Genomic DNA, 20,443 nt, shown 5'->3' on the forward strand with positions numbered 1-20,443 from the left:
CAAATCTTCTATGCCCGACGCACCCTACAGGGTCCCGTTTCTGTACATACTGCTCCACAAACCCAATTCTTCGTAGAGAGATGGGTTCCCTCCTATGTGTGATGTTTTACATGTTAAGGCAAAAGTACTACGACAATTACTTAAAATGTAAATATTTCTCTTAAAATTCTAATAGACTGTAAACTTTATTGTTGCTCAATATTGTATCATAGAGATGCAATGGCTAACTTTTCATTCTACCAGCTGATGGATTGTGCACTGAAAAAAAGCTGCCCGGAATGCACATGCCACATTTTGCATGCAGTGCTGTGAAGTCCGGATCAAGCAGGATTCACAAAGATTAGCATGTGAGCCAATCAGGGGTCGGATGCCCTGTGCATCTAAACTTCACTCATACTGCCTGTTCCCTTATTCACTAAGCCTGAAACTGGAGCTGCCCATATACAGTTCACACAAAAAAAGTCAAGGGCAAATCGGAGATACTCCTGAGATCTCTCAAGGGGATATGTGAGATACACTTGCAAGCTCTCAAGGGAATATCTTGAGATACTCCTGGGAGCTCTCAGTTGATATCAGAGTTACTCCTGGGTGCTCTGTAGGGGATAGCTGAGATACTCCTGAGAGCTCTCTAGGGGATAGCTGCGATAATCCTGGGGGCTCTCAAGAGGACATCCGTGATACTCCTGCAAGCTCACAAGGGGCTATCTGACATACTTCTGTGAGCTCTCAGGGAGATATCTGGATACTCCTGGGAGCTCTCAATGGGATATCTGAGATACTCCTGGCAGCTCTGTATTTGCTGTAGTTTTAGGATTTTTGAAACAGCTATAACGTTGCAGGAGTTTAGGGCATCTCCAGATTTTGTCCAGTGCAAGTTCTTGTGACTCAATCCCCAAGTGCTTAACTAAGTAAGCTCGGGCCAATAATTATCACATTATGGTGATTCTTTTTCCAATATATCTTTATTCCCATTTTTTGCTTTCCAATTTTGCTCAGTTCAGTACAGCCCTATTTTGCCCAATTATCTTTCTTATCTATGATTGTTATTTTGTTTTAATCATTGTTTTGTTCTGCACTCGTCTTTTCCCTACTTTACAATTTTCTTTCCCTTTTGAGTTTTTCTGCCTCGTTGCTATTTGTATTAATGTAATTATTTAAAATAGCGCTCTTTCACCCATCTTGCAGTAATTGTCTTTTTTTCACTATTAAATTAAAACTATATAAATATGTTAAAGGTATTTGTACTGTGCACCGCTGCCACCGGCGTAGTCCCCAGGCGCTCTGGCGGATCTGAAAAAGGAGGGAAGGGGGCATAGTAGGACGTACTGAGAATAGGAAAACGAGAGCTGTGATGTCCTGTTGGCAGCTTCAGTTCGGTTTGCAATGTTCACTGAGCTTGAGTGCGGTTATCGGGTCGGTGTGTGTCCCTGTGTGTTGTTGAAACAGGTTATGTGTTGTTTATCTGTTGTTGGAGTGTGGTGAAGTACGTGCGGATTGCTGTGCAGAGAAATGGTTGTGTGAATTTCTGTATGGGAAGTGTATGGGGAAATTGAGGTTTTAGAGTTGTGTTTTTTCTTCTTTCTTTCTTACCTTTTTGTCCTTGCGTTTCTTTGCTATCCATCTGTGATCATCTTGTGTGTTTGGTATTGTAGTTTGTCCGCCTAGTTGGCAGGTATGATGAGGGATGGCAGTTTTCCTCTGTTTACTTTAGCGGTTTGCGTACCTGTCTAGCGCACGCGTGTTCCGTCATCCGGGGTTGTCGATGTTTAGGTTGGTGGATTCTGGTCCTTCCCTGCCAATTCCTGTGTGGGGGTCCTTACCTACCTATGTTTCCTCTGTGGACTAGCGGTATGTGGATATTGTGTCCTTTTCCCCCACCCTCATGGTCCCTCCCTGCCCATTCCCGTGTGATGTCCTAGCCTACCTATGTTTCGTCTGCGGGCTAGAGGTATGTGGACATGGCATCCTTCCTCCACCCTCCAGTTAGGGAAGATTAAGTTTGGGACGCTGTGTTCCCTCTATGGGATTCTTGTTTCCCGCTGCGTATATGCTTCCTATTTGTTTCATTCTGGTTCTGGAAGAAAGAGTCACGTTTTGAGTAGTTTTCTGAATTGAAGATGATCCCTTGTGTTGCGTATGTTTTTAAACAAAACATATTCCTTTCATCATTAAAATGTAGCTAGGATCATTTTTAGGTCTTGCTAGAGAGAACTTCAGTATCTGAATTTTGAGGGACCCAATTTCCAATCAGCTTTTCCATGATGCATGTCCAAGTGCATCATGCTGAAGGCTTGGCTGTAAGATTGTAGCAAAACAAAAGAGGTGATGATTGGAAGGTTTAGAATTAATCTTGACCTCTGGCATTGCTTTGGGCTATCCTTCAGTCCATCGTTCTTTGCCTGCCAAGCCATTACAAAAGGGGAAGACCACATACAAATTAGGCTTGGTCCCACCCCAAAAGTGGCAGTCCAGGCTGAACTGCTTGGTCATAACCCTTCTGCACAAGAACACAAGCATGCTCAGACAGGTTTCCTTTTTCCATTTTGTAATGGCTTGGCCGGCAAATAGCTATGGGCTTGAGGGTTGAGGCACTTGGACATCCATTTGGCGACTCAGGATTCAGAAAGCCAGCTAGATGGGCAACAAAGCATTATTTGTACGATTAGTGTGAAGACGGCAGAGAATCGGAGGCCCGAGACGGACGCAGTACGATCTGTCGCAGAGGAAAATGTAGCGAGGGATGTTCAGATTGTCTCACGGGCACCGTCACAGGAGGTGGAATAACAGAGATTATACCACGGCTGGTTGCAGCTAAATCCAGTACTAATGCTAAGGACCCTATTAAAGGAAAGTAAAGGAAAGGTTGACTAACACAGCAGAGAGCAAAGGGGACGGTTGTGCTTCAGAAAATATCAAAGCTAATTAATATACAGAGAAAGATTTGTACATGTTTGCCAGTGTAAATTCTGGTCCAAGTACTGATCTGAGACCCGCTGCTAAGGCTACACTGGGCAATGTGGAGGTCTGGACTTCATTACTGATCAGAGTTTATTAGCCATGGAGTGGCGGGGGAGAGGGGTGCTGGAAGTAATGCAGCAAGACAAGGATGTCATTGGCAAAGGAGCGGATTTAAATGCTCCAATTGAAGTGGAAACTTTGTCATCCTTTTTAACCAAACACCTTTGCAGCATTAACATCTCTGCAACAGGCGTGAATGCTACCGGATAACTGTCACTATAGCAAGGTCTCCATCATACCCTGAGAGAGCTTGAAAAGTTAGGTTAACGGCTCTGGACATTTCACCGCTGAATATGGGCCCTCATTAGGACCCTGGCGCTAAATGTTTAACGGCGCCGTAAGCGGCTGCAGCGCTGTTAAACACTTAGCGCCTTACTACGAGGTCCCTTTGCGGGACCCGACCTGAACGGCTGGTCTAGACCAGCCGTTAAAGTAGGGACCCGCAAAGGGACTCTCGAGGTAAGTACGGTACCGCAATTTGCGGTACCGTACTTACCGCCTTCCCCAGTCCCATTGAGCCCTTTGGGGCAAAAATGGGAATGGGGAAGGGCCAATGTTCAATGGGGAATTACCGCCCCACCAACCTTGGAATGGGGTGTTAATTCCCCATTGAAAATTGGCGGACTCGTTACGATACCGGTGCTAATAGCTCCATGGTTTAGCGCCAGTATCGTAATGAGGGCCATGGTCTTTCGCGACTTTATATGAAACATCAAATTAGAGCTGGCCACTCACACCCTCCAACTGAGTGATATTAGATTAATCTGGCGCCCGTACAGGCAGCCATTCAATATCTAATTGCAGCTGGCTTTGCCCCTATGAACTCTGGGGAAGAATATTGTCATTCCGATTATATCTAGCAGAGGCGGGATTATAAAATCTAATGGTGGGAAGAGGGGAAATAAAAGGGACAGAAAGCCAGCTCACGGAAGAAGCTGCCTCGATAGCGTATGCCAAGGAAGGGCCAATGGAAGGGGCATACGCTTTTTGTAGAGTGATTCACAGCGAGCGGGACAAAGGGAGCTCACGTGAAATTGACACAAACGGAGGTGGGTAAAATTCAATCTGACGGGAGCTGACATGAAGGCAATGCAGTGGGCCCCAATTTTTACTTCCGTACAGAATTGGAGAGGTGGTCTTCAGCCCCCATTCTACTCAATTGGGGGTCTTTGCGGTCATAACATGCCTGAGGGTGGATATTGGGGCTTATAGTGACCCTATTACAGTAGTGTGACATCTGCAATTGCAATTACAAAGGAAAAGCATCCTACTAGGGAACCTACGGCGGTGCCCCAATCTAGGTGTGGGGATTGGGTGATCGCAAGTAGACTAACTATGGAAAGTGATCCACAGGGTGCCCCCGAAATGTTAAGGTGCTCAAACGGTGCTTCACTAGCTCTGCTTCCCCATACTGTTTCACCCATCTTAATGAACTTGACGCATTTGTACTATAGCACCTTGAATCGCTAGACTCAAAGAATGTGGCAAAACACTAATTTATTCAAAGCAGAGAGACCTGACAAACATCCAACTGATGCATGTACACGCACAGAGCAGCGTGATTACACAGAAGTCTTTATATCCCAATATGCATCATCTATGACGTTATTCGAAGGGGGAAAATACAAAACCTATCGAGGGGAAGGATTGCTTAAGGGATCATATCTACTTATAGAATATATAAGAATTAGTGCATCATTGGCTAACCCTTATCTGTAGGGCATGCCATGAACTACCTCTACATATGTACAGTACTGATTATAATAGACAAACTGTCAGTGGATTGGTCTTTGCAACATTGTATGTTAGGTTGTCCTTCAAACTCAATGATTGGTTGGCATACTATTCCAACCTTGGACTTTTGAATCTTTTAGCATCACGTAAGCAAAACGAAACTTAGGTGTTTGATTCCCATCAGACTACTCCCTGTTTTCCCAATTAGTTCATCACCTCTCATCGGTAGGCCATAAGCCAAAGTCTTCCTTATGTAGTTGACCTTGTTGACTGCTCACTGTCCTGGAACATTCAAGGGAGTGTAAGCACACCACTATCTTTGTCTGAGGCTTAATGAATATCCCTTGTTCTCTTCTCCGAGATCACTTGTTAGCAGACCACGAATTTGTCCATTTGATCCTTCTATTTTCTGCCATTTGATTAAATTCTGCTGGATGCACTTGCTGCTCTTGGCCTCTAGAGACTTACTCACTCAATCTCATATGAACTTTGTGCACTTTTAATTGACCAACAGTTGGCTTTCGCAGATGTTTTCTTATTCATCAATCTATGAGGAATGTCCCATATTCAAAGGTTATCCATGTAACTCCCTTTGTGCTCTGTGCTTATTCCTTAAAATTGCATCCTTTATTCTGGGCCAACCTTGAATCATTGTCGGTTCTGCACATGGAACTATTCTTCCAAGTCTCCTGATCTTGCAACCTTAGTCTGTCTCTGACGTGGCTTGGATGTATCAGATATGAATCGGTGTCCATTTTCCTATCATGGGCGTCCTAGCCACGTTATATATACTTTTGTGGCAAGCTTCTATATGTTTCCTTTCTACCATGCATTACTGCGTATTTACAGTTATTGATGAATAAGTAACTTCATCTTCTTTGTAGTCACGATTACTTTAGCTTTGGGCACATGTTTCTCTTTGTGCTTCAGTTACATTGTTTACTCTTAAGTATTTTTATATATCCTCTTTATGACATCACTCTGCTCTCATCAGATTTCACTTACAGCTCCATGATGTCCATAGGTGCGGGCCGACATCCTTCCATGCGGCATCCTTCCACTGGCACAACGTCAGGATACATTCTGTATGGCTGTCTGAGTGCATAACGTCTCTCGTACACTCGTTCTGGTATGGGAATAACAGGGGGTCCCATTTACTGCTTTTCTCTGACCATTCCAGTATGACGGTGGTGAGGAGGTGGGAACCAGTGAGAAGGAGGCTACCTGCTCCTCTACATTCCCCCTCTGGTGGAACCTTCGACCAAAATTCTCTTCTTCTATTGTCTTCATATTCTATTCATCATTTGCCTTCATCTTTTTTTCATACTATTTTTCATGCTTCTTTATCATCTCTTCATATGATCGTTTCTTTGGGATCAAAATCGTTGTCACCCCCTCAAGTTGCCTGCATTCTTTATATGTTCATCCACACTCCAGGTGTTGTGACAGCACTCTACATATGATGGACAGAATATCCAACATCCTACATATATTCTATGATGCTTGAGGTAATAGAAATGTGTTCCTGGAGGTGCAAAGGAACTCTTTTATATTCTCACGGGTGCTTTCCTCATACTGCACTTCTCCTTCATTTGCAATATTTATGTCTATCATGATCTTCATTCCAACAGCTTTCTTGGCTGTCTTCTGGCCTTGTCCCAATTCGACCCTTATGAGACAAAATCCCAGCAATGCCAACACTAGTACTGCTCCAAGTATTTAGAAAGCATTTGCCAGCCAGGTTGGAATCCATGATAATAATGATGAGAACCAACCATCTGCCGCTGTCTCAAAAACTTCATCCTCCATTTTCATTTGCAGGGTCGTCAGCATAGTTATTGCCTCTGTCAGGTTTCCATTCCCTCCGTCATGAGATGGTATAAATATACAGCAAGATGGCTGATCTTGGGCACACACGCCTCCTTCCATTGCTGTAATCATATCTAGAACATATCTGTGCTGGAGTTTCATCAGCCTGATGGCTCTCTTAATTCTTCTCTGATTGCAAATGAATCCTTTAATTGTTGTATTAATTGTCTGCAACAATTCCCATCGGTTATATGTGACTTTACGAAGGTAAAAACAGAGTGGTAAATTTCAGAGTGGTCAAAATACCAAATTGTTTTTTATTTTATTTGGGGAGGAGACTCCCCAAGCATTCTGTTTTTCTATGCTTTTAACCCCACCCAACCCCACTCACTTTAACCCCTTACCCCACTACCATATATATATTTAATTAACATTTTCGGGATTTGTTCTGTATTTTGGCTTTCGGTGAAACTTACCACTCCGTTTTATTTTCAGAAAAATTACTGGGTACCTTCCCATCTTGTAGTCTGCAGCCACTTGGCGTTCACTGCAGTCTGGAGTCCTGGCAAAAGTATAGATGTCATAATTATTGCTGTCTTGATGAACAGTCTATGTTCATCTGGAACATTATCATAGGCTTCAATTGATTTTGCTGAGAAATAATTGCTTCTCTTCTGTTGATATAGGTTGTGTGACCTCTTCTTTCTCATGTGGTCATCCATCTTTGGAAATTCATCGATGTGAAGCTCACTTTGGGGGATCACCAATGCTGGAACATGTATCATTACTATGGAACATATTCCTCCCCAATTCTTAGGCAACTGCATGTTGGCTCTGGATTCACAGGCCCAATATCGGGCCATCAATGCTGCAGTTCCTCCATTCATTCCTGGGACTTTGATTATCTGTCCGGATCTGCGTGATTTTTCCGTCACGGAAAAGTCAGCAACGGAAAGGTTTGCATGAGAAATGTGCGAACCACAAAAGGTTCGTACATTTCCCATGTGAACATGCATTTAAAACCCCTACAAACCCACACCCCCACCCACCCTTACAACACACCCACAACACACCCCCACCCACACCACCAACATAACCAAACCCTACTTACCTTTCCTTCACGCTGTGTCCCTGCAGTGCCAGTTCCCTTTCACTTCCGTGATCGGGAACCGGCGCCGCAGGGTCTTTTTTTTTCGGAAGCTGCAGGGATATAGTCAAGTATAGTGAGCGGGGTGTTGCGGGAGACACCCCCGCAGCCCCCATTTTTTTTTCCTCAGTTGTGCTGTTTTCTCTGTTTTCTCCAACCAGGATCAGGCAATCATTCCTGAAGCACGTTGTTGCATTCATTACTGGTATTATAGATATAGGTCCTGCTTCATTGTCGACCCATGTGAGTAACTTTGTATACTTGGCCCATGATCCTAGGCATTTGCCACTCACTATCTTCACTATGCTTGCTGAGTCTTTCTTCAATAGATGTACAGGGCAGGCCAATAGTCCTTCTTCCCATCCAGTACTGGTAACAACACGTCCATACACCATTAGCTGAGCTCTCTCTGCACATCTTGGCTCTCCTGGTTTTTCTATTATTTTGGAACAATTCAGCTTCCTCATCTGGACAACCTTTATTCTTTCTCCAATCTGGGATGGGTACATTAGCTTCTTGCTTGTCCATCGTAGTCCATTTTCCATCCTTCTTGTTTTCACAAAGGTGTGTTCATATGGAAATGCCATTTTTGATCGCTGTCATAACATTGCCCATTTTCCTTCGAATTGTCCTCTGGTTGTGCATGCTGTTAGATGACTTAGGCACTTTTTTGCAATATATGTTCTTGCAGCATTCATGGCATACAGTATTAGGGAACAAACATAACAGCTTTCGTCCAACGTTCTTTCTCCCACCTCTTTCATGTGCTGGTACCATGGATTATTTTTTAAATGAATCGAATTATCAATATATGTATTTATATCTTCTTGGTCTGCCTCAGCATTCTTTTTATATTTAAACAGGTGTCGTGACACATTATGGGAAAAGCTGTCTGTACCACCATGGGGACCAGTAATAAATGTTTCATTAACATCATTCATCCCTGTATTGCTTTGTGTAACATGTCTAAATGTTATACAGATAAGGAAGAAAACACAAATCATAATACAAAATTATTTCACTATCAATATTCCATGAAAACCTATCAACTTTCTGGATGGTAGTGAATCACTGAAATTTTGAATCCTCTCCCTTTTGGATTTACTTTAATATGCACATTTGTTATCTCCTTTTAAATCACTTTTTTTTATCAGAAACTGTAATATGATTGCAATTATCACTCTCCAAATTATACAGTTATTCTTGGGATCTCTGAGAAACATGATTTTATTTACTCCTCTTTGTATCAGGGCTGGATAAGACTGTAATATGTAGGAAAAACAGCATACAAGATTGTGTGTATTATCTGTAGGTAGCATGAACGATGGACGAAAGATTCTCTTCTTATTTGTCTTCTCTTCAAAATCCAGATTCTTCTCTCATTGTTCCTTTAATTCTATCTAAAAAAGTTGCAGGGTAACTGTAAGTCTATCTTTTCGTTATTGAATTTTGAGAAACGCTGATCTTTAGTTGATTCTAGAGAAACGCTGGTCTTTGGTGATTGGGTTCACTTCGTTTTCCTAATTCTCCTGTCTAGCCATGGAACGTGTCTGCATGTGTGGAACTTCTTCTCTTTCTTTACTTGAATGGGTCAGCACACAATGAACTTCTTCTCTTGCAGTGGCCAGCTGCATGAGTGGTTGATGGTTCGCCTTTATACCGTTTATTATCATTTAGGTGCGACCAGGCACATATCCCTTTCAGTTTGACTGCAGTGGCACTAATTTCCTCCACCAAAACGGGGTGTGTTCTAGGTGCGCAAAAACTTACGTACTAGCACCTGGTCTCCTGGATATAGAATAGGAGGTTTCAGTGACTCCTCTGTTTCAATAGGTCGATTGTCTTTGTCTCTTCCTTTTGACCCCTCCCTTCTGGTTTTGATCTGTTGAGACATGAAAGAAATACTTGCAGTCATTGTTGGGTAATCATGCATCTCGTCACCCAATGTCTTCGCTACACTATGGGCATCAGGTCTTACTCTAGGTGGAGGAGCAAGTGGGGTTCTCATACGGCGTCCAGTCAGCAACTGATGACAAGTTAGAGGGTGATCTGAGCTAGGCTGATTTTTTAATACATACAAGGCTAGGGGTAGGCAGTGTAGCCATCCTTTCTTTAGAGTTATTTTTAATTTGACTATTCTCTCCTTCAAAAGTCTGTTTAATCTCACACAGATGCCGTTGCCGTTCGGTGATAAGCGGAAGAAAACTTGGGTCTAATCCCTAAGATCCCTAACAAAAGAACTACTTGCTCAAATAGTTAATTCACAAAATGCAGTCCATTATCAGACCGCAAGACCTCACACACACCCCATCTCCAGAAACACCTCATGCACAAGGAACTTGGCAGCACACGTGGCATCAGGGTGCATGCATGGATCTGCCATGATCCATCTCGATAATGAACATACCACGACCAGCATATATCTGTAGCATTGCATGTCTGTAGCATATCTACACAATCTATATGCAGATGCTGAAAGGGGCCATTGGGTCTAGGGATTGCTCCTCTCACTGTTCACAAAGTGTGTCCTGCAGTACATTTCTGACAAACAATGCAATTTATAATGAACTGTGCAACATGCTCTAACAGATTCAGGGAAAACCACTCTTCTGAAATTGTAGCAGCAGTACTCTCTCGAGTCGTGTTTGCTGGGTAGTGAAGCTGCCGCAGCACTAGTCTTAATGATGCTAGAGGGATAACTGGCTTTCTGGTGCTATCCTGTCTCTAAATTGCCTCAATGGGGGATAAAGAACACCCCCGCTTTCTCCATAAATCTTGCTCTTCTTGCGAAGCTCGTCATTGTATTTCAATTAAATGGACAATAGGCAGCATGTTAAAGCCCTCCTTTATTAACATGCATCATCTGTCATTTGTTTAACATCTTCTATTCCTAAACTAGACATAGGCGGATAATAGGCTGCCTTTTTGGCTTCTACGTCTGCGGCTTCATTCCCGCAGGAAATTACGTCTGCTCTTTTAGAATGCGCTGAGCATTTTATGACTGCTAGGGTCAATGGAAGACTTAATGCTTCAATAAGCCTGTCTAATAGGGCTGCATGCTGCACTGGAGTACCATCTGCACGAAGGAAGCCCCTCCATTTCTAGCATGACAAACCTGCGTGCACAGTTGACGTCACATAGGCGGAGTCAGAGTACACCATTGATTCCTCATCCTCAAAGCTCTGCAGTACTTTGATGAGTGCCACAAATTCTGCAGCCTGTGCTGAGTAATTAGAGGACAATCTTGCACTTGTCACTACCTCAAATTCACCCTCTCGATACAGTTTTACTACTGCTGATCCTGTGTGCCATTCCCCAGTTTTTTTTAATCAATTCTCGATGATCATCAATAAAGACAACGCCCCTCTCCCAAGAGCATTTTATCTATCCTGGGGGATTTCGTTATAATTTGCAACATACGTTGTGCAATCATGTACATAGTCATTCTCTCCTACTGGCCCTGCTATAAACATTGCTGGGTTCACTGTTTTACATCTAACCATTTTAATTGCAGGATTTTATATAATTACGTTTCCTGATGCTCTTTGCTTGGTAAATTTACTTTTGGGCTTCTCTAAAATGGCAAATAATGCATGTTCTACAAATAACGTTATTGAACACCCCATGGTTATACTTGAAGCCTTTTCTATTACAAATGCAGCAGTTGCTAAAGACTGCTCACAAAGATAGTGTGCTTTCATAACTGGATCTAAAATCCCACTGTAATAAGTTAATGGCTTGTTCCCATGTCCTAAAGTCATCTCTTGTGTGAAAACTGCTGTCATAACTTCTCCATTTAAATGGGAGAATAAGTACAATTATTCATGATCATCTGGAATCCCTAACACACGGTCTGTGCTGATAGCTTTTTTTAATTCCTCAAATCCTTCAGTCATCTCATCTGTCCATGTTAATGTGCTTTTTTTAATTCCTCACATCCTTCAGTCATCTCATCTGTCCATGTTAATGTGCTCTTGTCTACTTGAGATTCTTTAAGTCCTTTTAAAAGTGGTCGTATATATGTACTGTAATCAAACACCAAGGCTCTACAGTAATTACATAAGCCTAAACGTTGTTGCATTTCCCGCACTCTTTTGGGTGCTGAGGTTCTCATGATTGCTTCTGCCCTTTAAGGTGTTACTTTTTTCCCCTCATGAGAGATTAACTATCCTATATACAAGACTTCTTCTTGACAATATTGTAACTTATCTTTATACCCTTTTTCTGAGAGTATTGTCATGAGCTTAACTGAGTCTTCTTTGCATCTTTCTTCTGTCTCACTGAACACCAAAATGTCATCCACGTATTGGATTATCGCACTTTTAAGTTGGACATTACCCATGTCCATCTGGAGAACTCTATTAAAGAACAAAGGGGACTCGCAGTACCCTTGGGACAATCGAGTATGTTTCAGGTGGATGGTTCTATAGGAAAATGAAGAAATCTTGTAAGTCTTTGTGTATGGGAATTGAGAAAAATTAATTTTTTAAATCTATAACTGTAAAATATTTGGCTTTAGATGGGATGTTGCACAATAGTGTCACAAGATTTGGAACTAAAGGAAACTCTGCTTCGGTTATATTGTTTAGGGGTGAAGGCACTGGATAAATCTCTGCAACCCCCCCTTTGATTTTTTCACAGGGTATAGAGCCGTGTTACATGGAGAGTCAGAAGGCACTAATATGGCTTGCTTCATTAAAGCTAAAATTGTCTCAAATATGTCTTCATCCGCTTCTCTAGACTTTGGGGAATTGCTTTGGCCGTGACAAAAGGGCTCCTGGTTTAATCTTAATTTGAACTGCCCCTATTCCTTTTAATAGACCTACATTTTATGGGCTTGTGGTCCATAAAATACTTGGCACTTTCTCTAAGTCTTGCTGAAAAAATGGCGGTTTCTTTTTTACCAATGCCATTTTCTGCGGTATTTCTATATTCCTTACTTTAATCCAATAAGTGAGATTTATAAAAAAAATACCAATTAGTCATCTGAGTAGCCATCTCCAAACAGCTCTTTGTCAGTCAAACTGTCAGTCTGCATCCTTTACTGAGAACCATCACTGTTCTCCATCCTCTTCCTTCATCATCTGTCCCATGGAGCATTACCCTTTCATCTCCGACCACCGGTGCTTCTAATTCTAAGGGAATAATCTGCCCTTCTTCATCATCCATGGGTATTTCTGGCCTAAACAAAAATTCATCAGGTATTCTCAATATTTTGCCTATCAATCTGGGTACCCATGATAATAGAACAGTCACTCCATACAGGAATACCTCTGGATCTAAAGGAACTTCTCGTAATGCATTCTGGCCTGTCAAAGCTAAAATAAACTCTCCCACATTCATGTAATGTATCCCTGGGGTTGAACACACTATCCTATTGGCAGTGAAAGATTTCGTCATGTTAAGTTTCATTATTAAGTCACGTCCCAACATGTTAACTGGCGTCTGCCTTGAATATAATAATGGCATTGACATATCATGTTCTCCTATAGAGATTGGTAATTCGCCTGTAACAAGAACTAAACCCATCACCCCAGAGAATGCCTGAGCATTCATGGCAGTACCTGATTGGGTATTTTCCCTCATGGAACAGGAACAAGTTGCTCCAGTGTCTACAAGAAATTAAAATGTCTTGTCTCCTATCGACACCTTGACCCTTGGGGGTCTGGCGTTACTGATAGTACTGAACACATCATGTCAACCTGTGAGCTATCCTATTGTGGGTATACATTCATCCCCTTACCCGTGAAAAGATTTCCTCCTACCACAGCCACACTCCCCAATTTGGGTGCAGGTGCTTGCTGAGATCCTTTAATCATATTCCATTGTGGTGCCATGGCCTGTTCTGCCTACGCTTGCTGCGGTTATACCTGTTGTGCTTACATGAGTACTTACATTTGCTGTGGCACTGACTGCATTTTCTGGGGTTGTGGTGCATATGTCTGAGTCTGCGTGTGATCTTGGGCATAATAGTCCTGTGATTCTGCATTATATTGTGGAGCATAACCCACCCCCCCTCTTGGAGCTTGCCAATTCTGTTGCATGCCTCCTCTGCTTCTGCATGTCCTAGCTATGTGTCCTATTTTTCCACAATTCCAAGATTGTGGCTGCTGTCTACCATTAAATCCTCCTCTTCCCTGAGGGTTTTGAAATCAACCTCGTCCTACTCCTCTAGACCCATTCCTTCTTCCTCTTGGCCAAAGGTTGTTCCCACTCTGATCTGTGGAATACCTTGCATTATTTTGCTGCCCTGACTGTATCTCCTGTGTCCCCCTTCCTTCATTAATCGTCAATAACGTTCCTTCTATGGCTATTTTTGCTTTTCTGAACTAGCTTGGCTTCCTCCTGCTTTCTGTTATCAGCTTTCTTTTTATTCTTCTCCTGCATCAATCGGCAATGATGCACGATTGTCAATTGTATTTCTGGCCATGGCTTTGCTCCCATTCCCCAATACAATAGATAGAGACCCCAGGGACAATACATATGGGTAGCCCTGGTATTTACTTCATCTGCAAACTGAAAAACCCATATGTATAGATAAGATTCACTTCCTACATCAGAATTACATTTATTTATTGAATTATTAAATGCCATACATAAAGAGCTTACAAATGTCATAGTAAAAATCAGTGTTCACTGCTCTTAAAGTTTTTACATCCTAACTGTATTTCTTAAAACCATCATACACAACAATGCTTGCGACAAAGAAAAGAACTGTAAAACATAACTACTTTTGAACTCTTCATCACGCTACATTCATACATTCAATCATAAAGGGCTTTGTGCTATTGTCATTCATATATTCTCAAAATCAAATCATTTATAAAAATGCATACAGCATATCTATTTCAGATCTTAGCCTGCACAACATGTTTCGCTTCTGATCGGATGTGTGACTAATCACAGGAACCTCTAAGATTGTCTGTTGCACAGTAGGGTGCTACATATGCACACTTGCGCGCACGTCAATACACCATCATTGTGCGGTGTTACAACTGTCTTTGTTGTTCATGGAGGTTGCTTATTCAGTCTGCATATGCTAATCATTCATATAAAATCCTGTCTTTTTAGTAAGGTATCAGCTTCTCCGCTTCCCGGGAACCTCTGATTCGTTCTCCTGCAAGCAGATAAACAAACACTATGTACTCTTAAGCTTCTATCTCACATGACATATGGCATTCAGTAATTACATCTCTTAGTGCTACCATAGTGTAGCATGCAAATTAGCAACTCGAAATACCCCTTCTAATCAGGTGTGTCATTGGCACTTAACCTTCACCACACCCAAGCATTGCAGACCTCAACCCTCGAACACCTAATCGTTGGTAAACCACAGTGATGTCCAGCTTTTCAGGCTGGGCTCCCTGCCATGCGCTAAGAACGTAAACTATCTGTTTCTGGGCTCGTTAACCGTATTCTGATTGAAAGACCTTAAACATAGTGGGAACCTATCTTGCACAAAGCATACAAGAATATGGCAGAGGCATTCGTCACCTGGCTGAATGTGCCAGATAGATTTTTGAAGTTCACAGCAACTTATAGTGAGACCAAGGTGAACTTTCTGGATGTAACGGTCTTCCATGATGAAATCACTCAAATTGTGGATCAAACCTTTCCTTAAACCAACAGACAGGAATGCCCTTTTGAGGTTTGACAGCTTCCATCCTACACACCCAGAACAATTTACCATTTGATCAATTCCTCAGATTGAGAAGAAATAGTTTGTGTGGAACTCTATGAACAGGAATCAGTCCATTTAAAAACAAAATTACGAAATCAAGGACATCCCAAGAAAGTGGTGAGGCAAGCGTACAGGAGAGCCACTAATAACCGGGAGTTCCTGTTGGAATATAAATCTGGTCTTTGCCAGCACATTTAGCAATCTGTCGGACGAAATAAAAAAATCAGTTATTAAAAACTGGAGAGTGTTCGGCAAAGAGAAAACCAGCCTCAGACCCCCTATTTCTGCCTTCAAACGAAGCAGGAATCTGAAAGACTGAATTACAATAAATGACATCATATTGCCTCCCCAAAAAGAGAAAAGTTAGCAAGAACTGTGGTTTTTGGAAAGAGCAAGAGGCCACACACCATGTGGTAACTGTAGATGTTTTATACTAACAAAAAGGAGCACAGAGTGTGATCTCGGTTTGAAGTCGCCATGGCAACAAAACACACTGACCAATTGCAATAGTAGCATGGTGATCTACACAACACGGTGTCCTTGTGGATTATTATGCATCGGGAAACCCGAGAGAAAGATATGCACAAGGATAACCAAGCACAAAAGCTGCATATGCAATAAGGTTGAAAATGATCTGCCTTGACAGAGATGAATCACACCCTGGAAGAAATCCACTGCACAGTGATTTATAAACTGCTACCAGGGAAGGATGGTTCTGGAGATAAGGAGAGACTGTTCAGGAAATAACAAGAACTTATTTTCGTCACCAAGAGCAACACAAAAGGACTAAATGAGAATGTAGAATGGCTACGAGTGAGTCAATCCTCCTAGTCATGTGGTGAACTAAGCTCTGTTTGGCAGACAGCGTAGAAAAGATACTCCCAGAACCAGATAATAAGGAAGATAAAGAAGAGCAGGTCAAGTCCTATATGTCCTTAGTGATAATATGTTAACAATTACAGGAAAGAAAAATCCCCATTGATGGGTGTAAATGGTGTCCTTAATACCATCAATTTGAAGGGATAGTCTGATTAAATATATGCCTGTACAGCAAAGATAATGCAATGCAAGTTAGACAAGGAACACTCGAGGACAAATGTACATAATAAGCTTATGACTTGTCTGCGAGCATTATAACAATCGGGATGCACTTTGAGGTAAACAGTGGATGCATGAAGCTGCAAGGACGAATGGGGCGTAATGCGACATGGAGCTGCGGGGACTAGTGAGGCATAATGCGACACAGAGTCTCTGCTATTATAACCACAACAACCACAAAGCCACGCAAGACAAACATGAAATGCGCAAGTGAGCACAACAGGAAACAGACACTGGAGGCATAGCCTTTAAAGCGTCCATTAAATATGAGCGCCAAATGAGACTTGTAGCAGACTTCATGTGAGTGAACACAGTATGTGGCGGTAAAAGAACTAATGGGGTAAGTACGTTTGTTTGTTGCCTTGAGAATGGAATAGTGATGAATTAGCTTTTAAGGCTGGCTCTGAAGGGTATGTTTGGCCTCGGTTGCAGATGCCAGCGACGACGCGGGCGAACTTGTTGAGAGGATTCATGATTAAAATAAAGAAAGACGTTATATTATCGATGACCTGTGAGTGAGTAGTTCTGGGTTTGTTTCCCAACATGATCTGACAGTTCCCCCCAGCCGGGGGAATCGCCATCATATCAAAAGCATTCCTCCCCATCAGAGCCTCTGCCAGGCTAGGAACTCCTACTTGCTAAAAATTGAACCCTACCCCCAAACTACCATCAACCTCCTCCTCTACAGAAAACCCAACAACCTCAGCTCCCGGGATGCTGACATACCTCTGCTCATCGCCCCATTATTGAAGCCCAACACTCAATTTTTGCTCCTGGGTGACTTCAACCTAGGATTCAAAGACCCTCAGACCTGAAATCTACCACTCTCTCCACAGCTCTCCATGAAATGAACCTCGCCCAATCTGTTTCAGCCACGGCACACATCAAAGGCAGCACTCTCGACTGGATCCTATCCTTCAACATCCCCAACATAGTCACCTACATTATCCCTGTACCCTGGACTGACCACTCTGTGATCCAATACTCCATCACACCCACGTCTCCACGTCCCTTGCCACCTTAAAACCTGATGATCGCCTACCCATCCCTGCTAGACACACCCGCAGACTAACCAAAGAAATACTGGAACCCACCATTCTGGCCTCCCTTGAGTCAGGGCTTATCAGCACTGACCCTGAAGTCATCCTCAACGCCTACAACTCCGCCCTCCTCAACGCCCTAGAGCAGCACGCCCCCCTAAAAACTAATTGCATAAAAAAGACAATCATCATAACTGGTTCACTGAAGAACTAACTACCCTCCGTAAACTAAAATGGACCAAAGAACACCTCTGGAGGAAAACCCCTAGCCCTCACATCCAGGAGGCATTCTCCAACTCGGCCACCTCTTACAAAAAAGCTATTACCTCTACTAAAGCCAGCATTTACAATACTCAAATCAGTGATGCCAGCTCCAACACCAGAGAGCTACTTAAGATCGTCAAGGAGCTTGAAACTGCAGCCCCCGCTCCTAATAGCTTCCCTAAGGATAAAGCCTGGTGTTACCTTGTGCAATCAGCCCTAGCAAACAAAACCCTCAAACTTTGTGACAAAACCATCATCAAGAAATCCCTGCTCCTTCTTACCAATGAGGTCACCACCGCAGCCATTACCCAACCTGCCCCACGATCCCTACTTTCACCTTCTCCCCGTCTCCCCACCCAATGTGATCTCCACCATCCAACACCTTAAAGCCTCCAACTGCATAGGTGACATCTTATAAAGATGTACGCAGACCCCTTTTCCCCCACCATCACCAATTTTATCAATGCCTCCTTCAACACCTGCACTGTTCCCAAATCCATCCAAGAAGCATGGGTCACACCTCTCTTGAAAAAACCCACCCTTCCCACAAACTACTGCCCTATCGCTACGATGCCCTATCTCCTGAAAATCCTCGACCGCACTGCCTATTCCCAACTCCAAACCCATCTAGAAACCAACAATCTACTTGGCACCCGTAAATCCGGCTTCAGGCCCAGACACAGCACGGAATCCGCCCTTCTTAACTTAAAGATCCAACTTGATCAGATCTGTGATGCTGGAGACCTTTGTGTCCTCCTCCTACTTGACTTCTCAGCAGCTTTCGACCTTGTCGACCATGGTATCCTGTGCCACCACCTCACCGGCCTGTTCAACCTCTCCTCCGAAGTGGCCGACTGGATCAAGTCCTTCCTGAGCAAACAAACCTCCAGGGTTTCTGCTGAATCTGAATCAGCTGACCCCATTCCTGTCTCTTTCGGTGTTCCCCAAGGATCCTGCCTCTCACCCACACTCTGCAATATGTATACTAAGCCGCTCTTCAACCACCTGGACAACCTAAACATTCCTTACACAAACTTTGCCGATGACACATAAGTCCTCCTCAAACACACTGGCAACTACAAACTTGACACTGATAATATCAACTGGTTTTATAGCATCATCTAAACCTGGATAGCCAACCACCACCTCTGCCTTAATGATGACAAGATGGAGTTGCTCATCGTTGGCTCTCCGCACCGCCTCAAACACCTTGTCTCTGCCTTCACCTCCTTTTGCATTGATAGGAACACCACCCCTGTCTCATCCCATGTCAGAACACTGGGTGTCTACCTTGACTGAGCTAAACATGCACAAACACGTCAAGGCTATCGCCTCCTCCGCGGCATATTCCACTAAACTCATCAACCTATCCATGAAGTTCCACACCACCAACAACTGTTTCACACTAGCCAGAGCCATCATAGGGAGTAAACTTGACTACTGCAATGCCATCCTTGCAGGCACCTCTGTAAAAAACCTAAAGAAATTGCAGCTGACCCAAAACAACTAATTCAGAGCAGTGTGGGGTTTGAAACAGTCTGATCACATCTCCAAAGTGAGACGGGAAGCTCACTGGTTACCAATCAAGGCACCCATTGATTTCAAAATCCTCTCCATCACTCATCGCTGCCTACACAACACGGCCCCCTCCTACCTCACTCACCGTATCTCTAAAAAGCCAATCATACGCAGCCTGCACTCCTCTTCCTTCACCTCACCTAGCACCCCCAGATTCACCAGAAAAAGAGCAAGAGGAACCTGCTTCACCACCATTGTCCCCACCCTTTGGAACACACTCCCACCCATCATCAGAGAAGATCTCTCCTACCAGGCCCTTCGCAAAAACATCAAAACACTACTTTCTAAAAATATGTCTAAATCTTGCTCTCCTGTTATTGTATTGTCTGTAACAATAACTTGTCACCTGCGACAACCACCAAGACACCACACGTCTCATATGCACTCTCTGTAATGTAACCACTAGTGCCGTGATAGCTCCGGGTCCTGGGCGCTATGAAAAAATGAAATAAATAAATAAATGTGGTAAAATAATGCTATCATTTTATCCCATGGTTCACATGTCTCCTGAGGCCATCCATCTTTTTTTTTTCAACATAACATTTTATTGGCATTTTAACTTATGACAGTACATCAGACATTGCATATATTCCAGAATACATTATATCATATATTGGTTTAGTGACTTGATGGTTTATTAGTGGGGGGAGGCTGATTCTGGGTTGGCTGACTCAGTCCGGGGTGAGAGGAGAGGGGATGGTAGTGGTGCTGCTGTGGTGTCTCATAGTCTCTCGAATCATTCCAGCCAGCCGGTGAGTGGGGGTCTATGAGAGAGGGTTGGGAACTGTGCTGCAAAGTCCATAAACGGGGCCCAAGTGATCTGGAATTGGGTCAGATTCCCTGCTCGTAGAGCTGTGATCTTCTCAGCCATGACCGTGTCCCAGCATTTTGCCCACCATAGCGGGATTGATGGGCCCGTAGGATTCTTCCAGAGCCGTGCTAATGCGATTTTTGCTGCTGTTAGGAGGTGTGTACATAAACGAGCTATGTGGGCTGTAAGGGGGATTTCCCCATCCCCTGTGTCCCCCAGCAAGACAATCCCTGGATCCCAGGGGATTTCAAGGCCTGTGAATA

Source organism: Ambystoma mexicanum, chromosome 2q (assembly GCF_040938575.1).
Source record: "Ambystoma mexicanum isolate Mex_15411 chromosome 2q, UKY_AmexF1_1, whole genome shotgun sequence".
Taxonomy (NCBI): Eukaryota; Metazoa; Chordata; class Amphibia; order Caudata; family Ambystomatidae; genus Ambystoma; species Ambystoma mexicanum.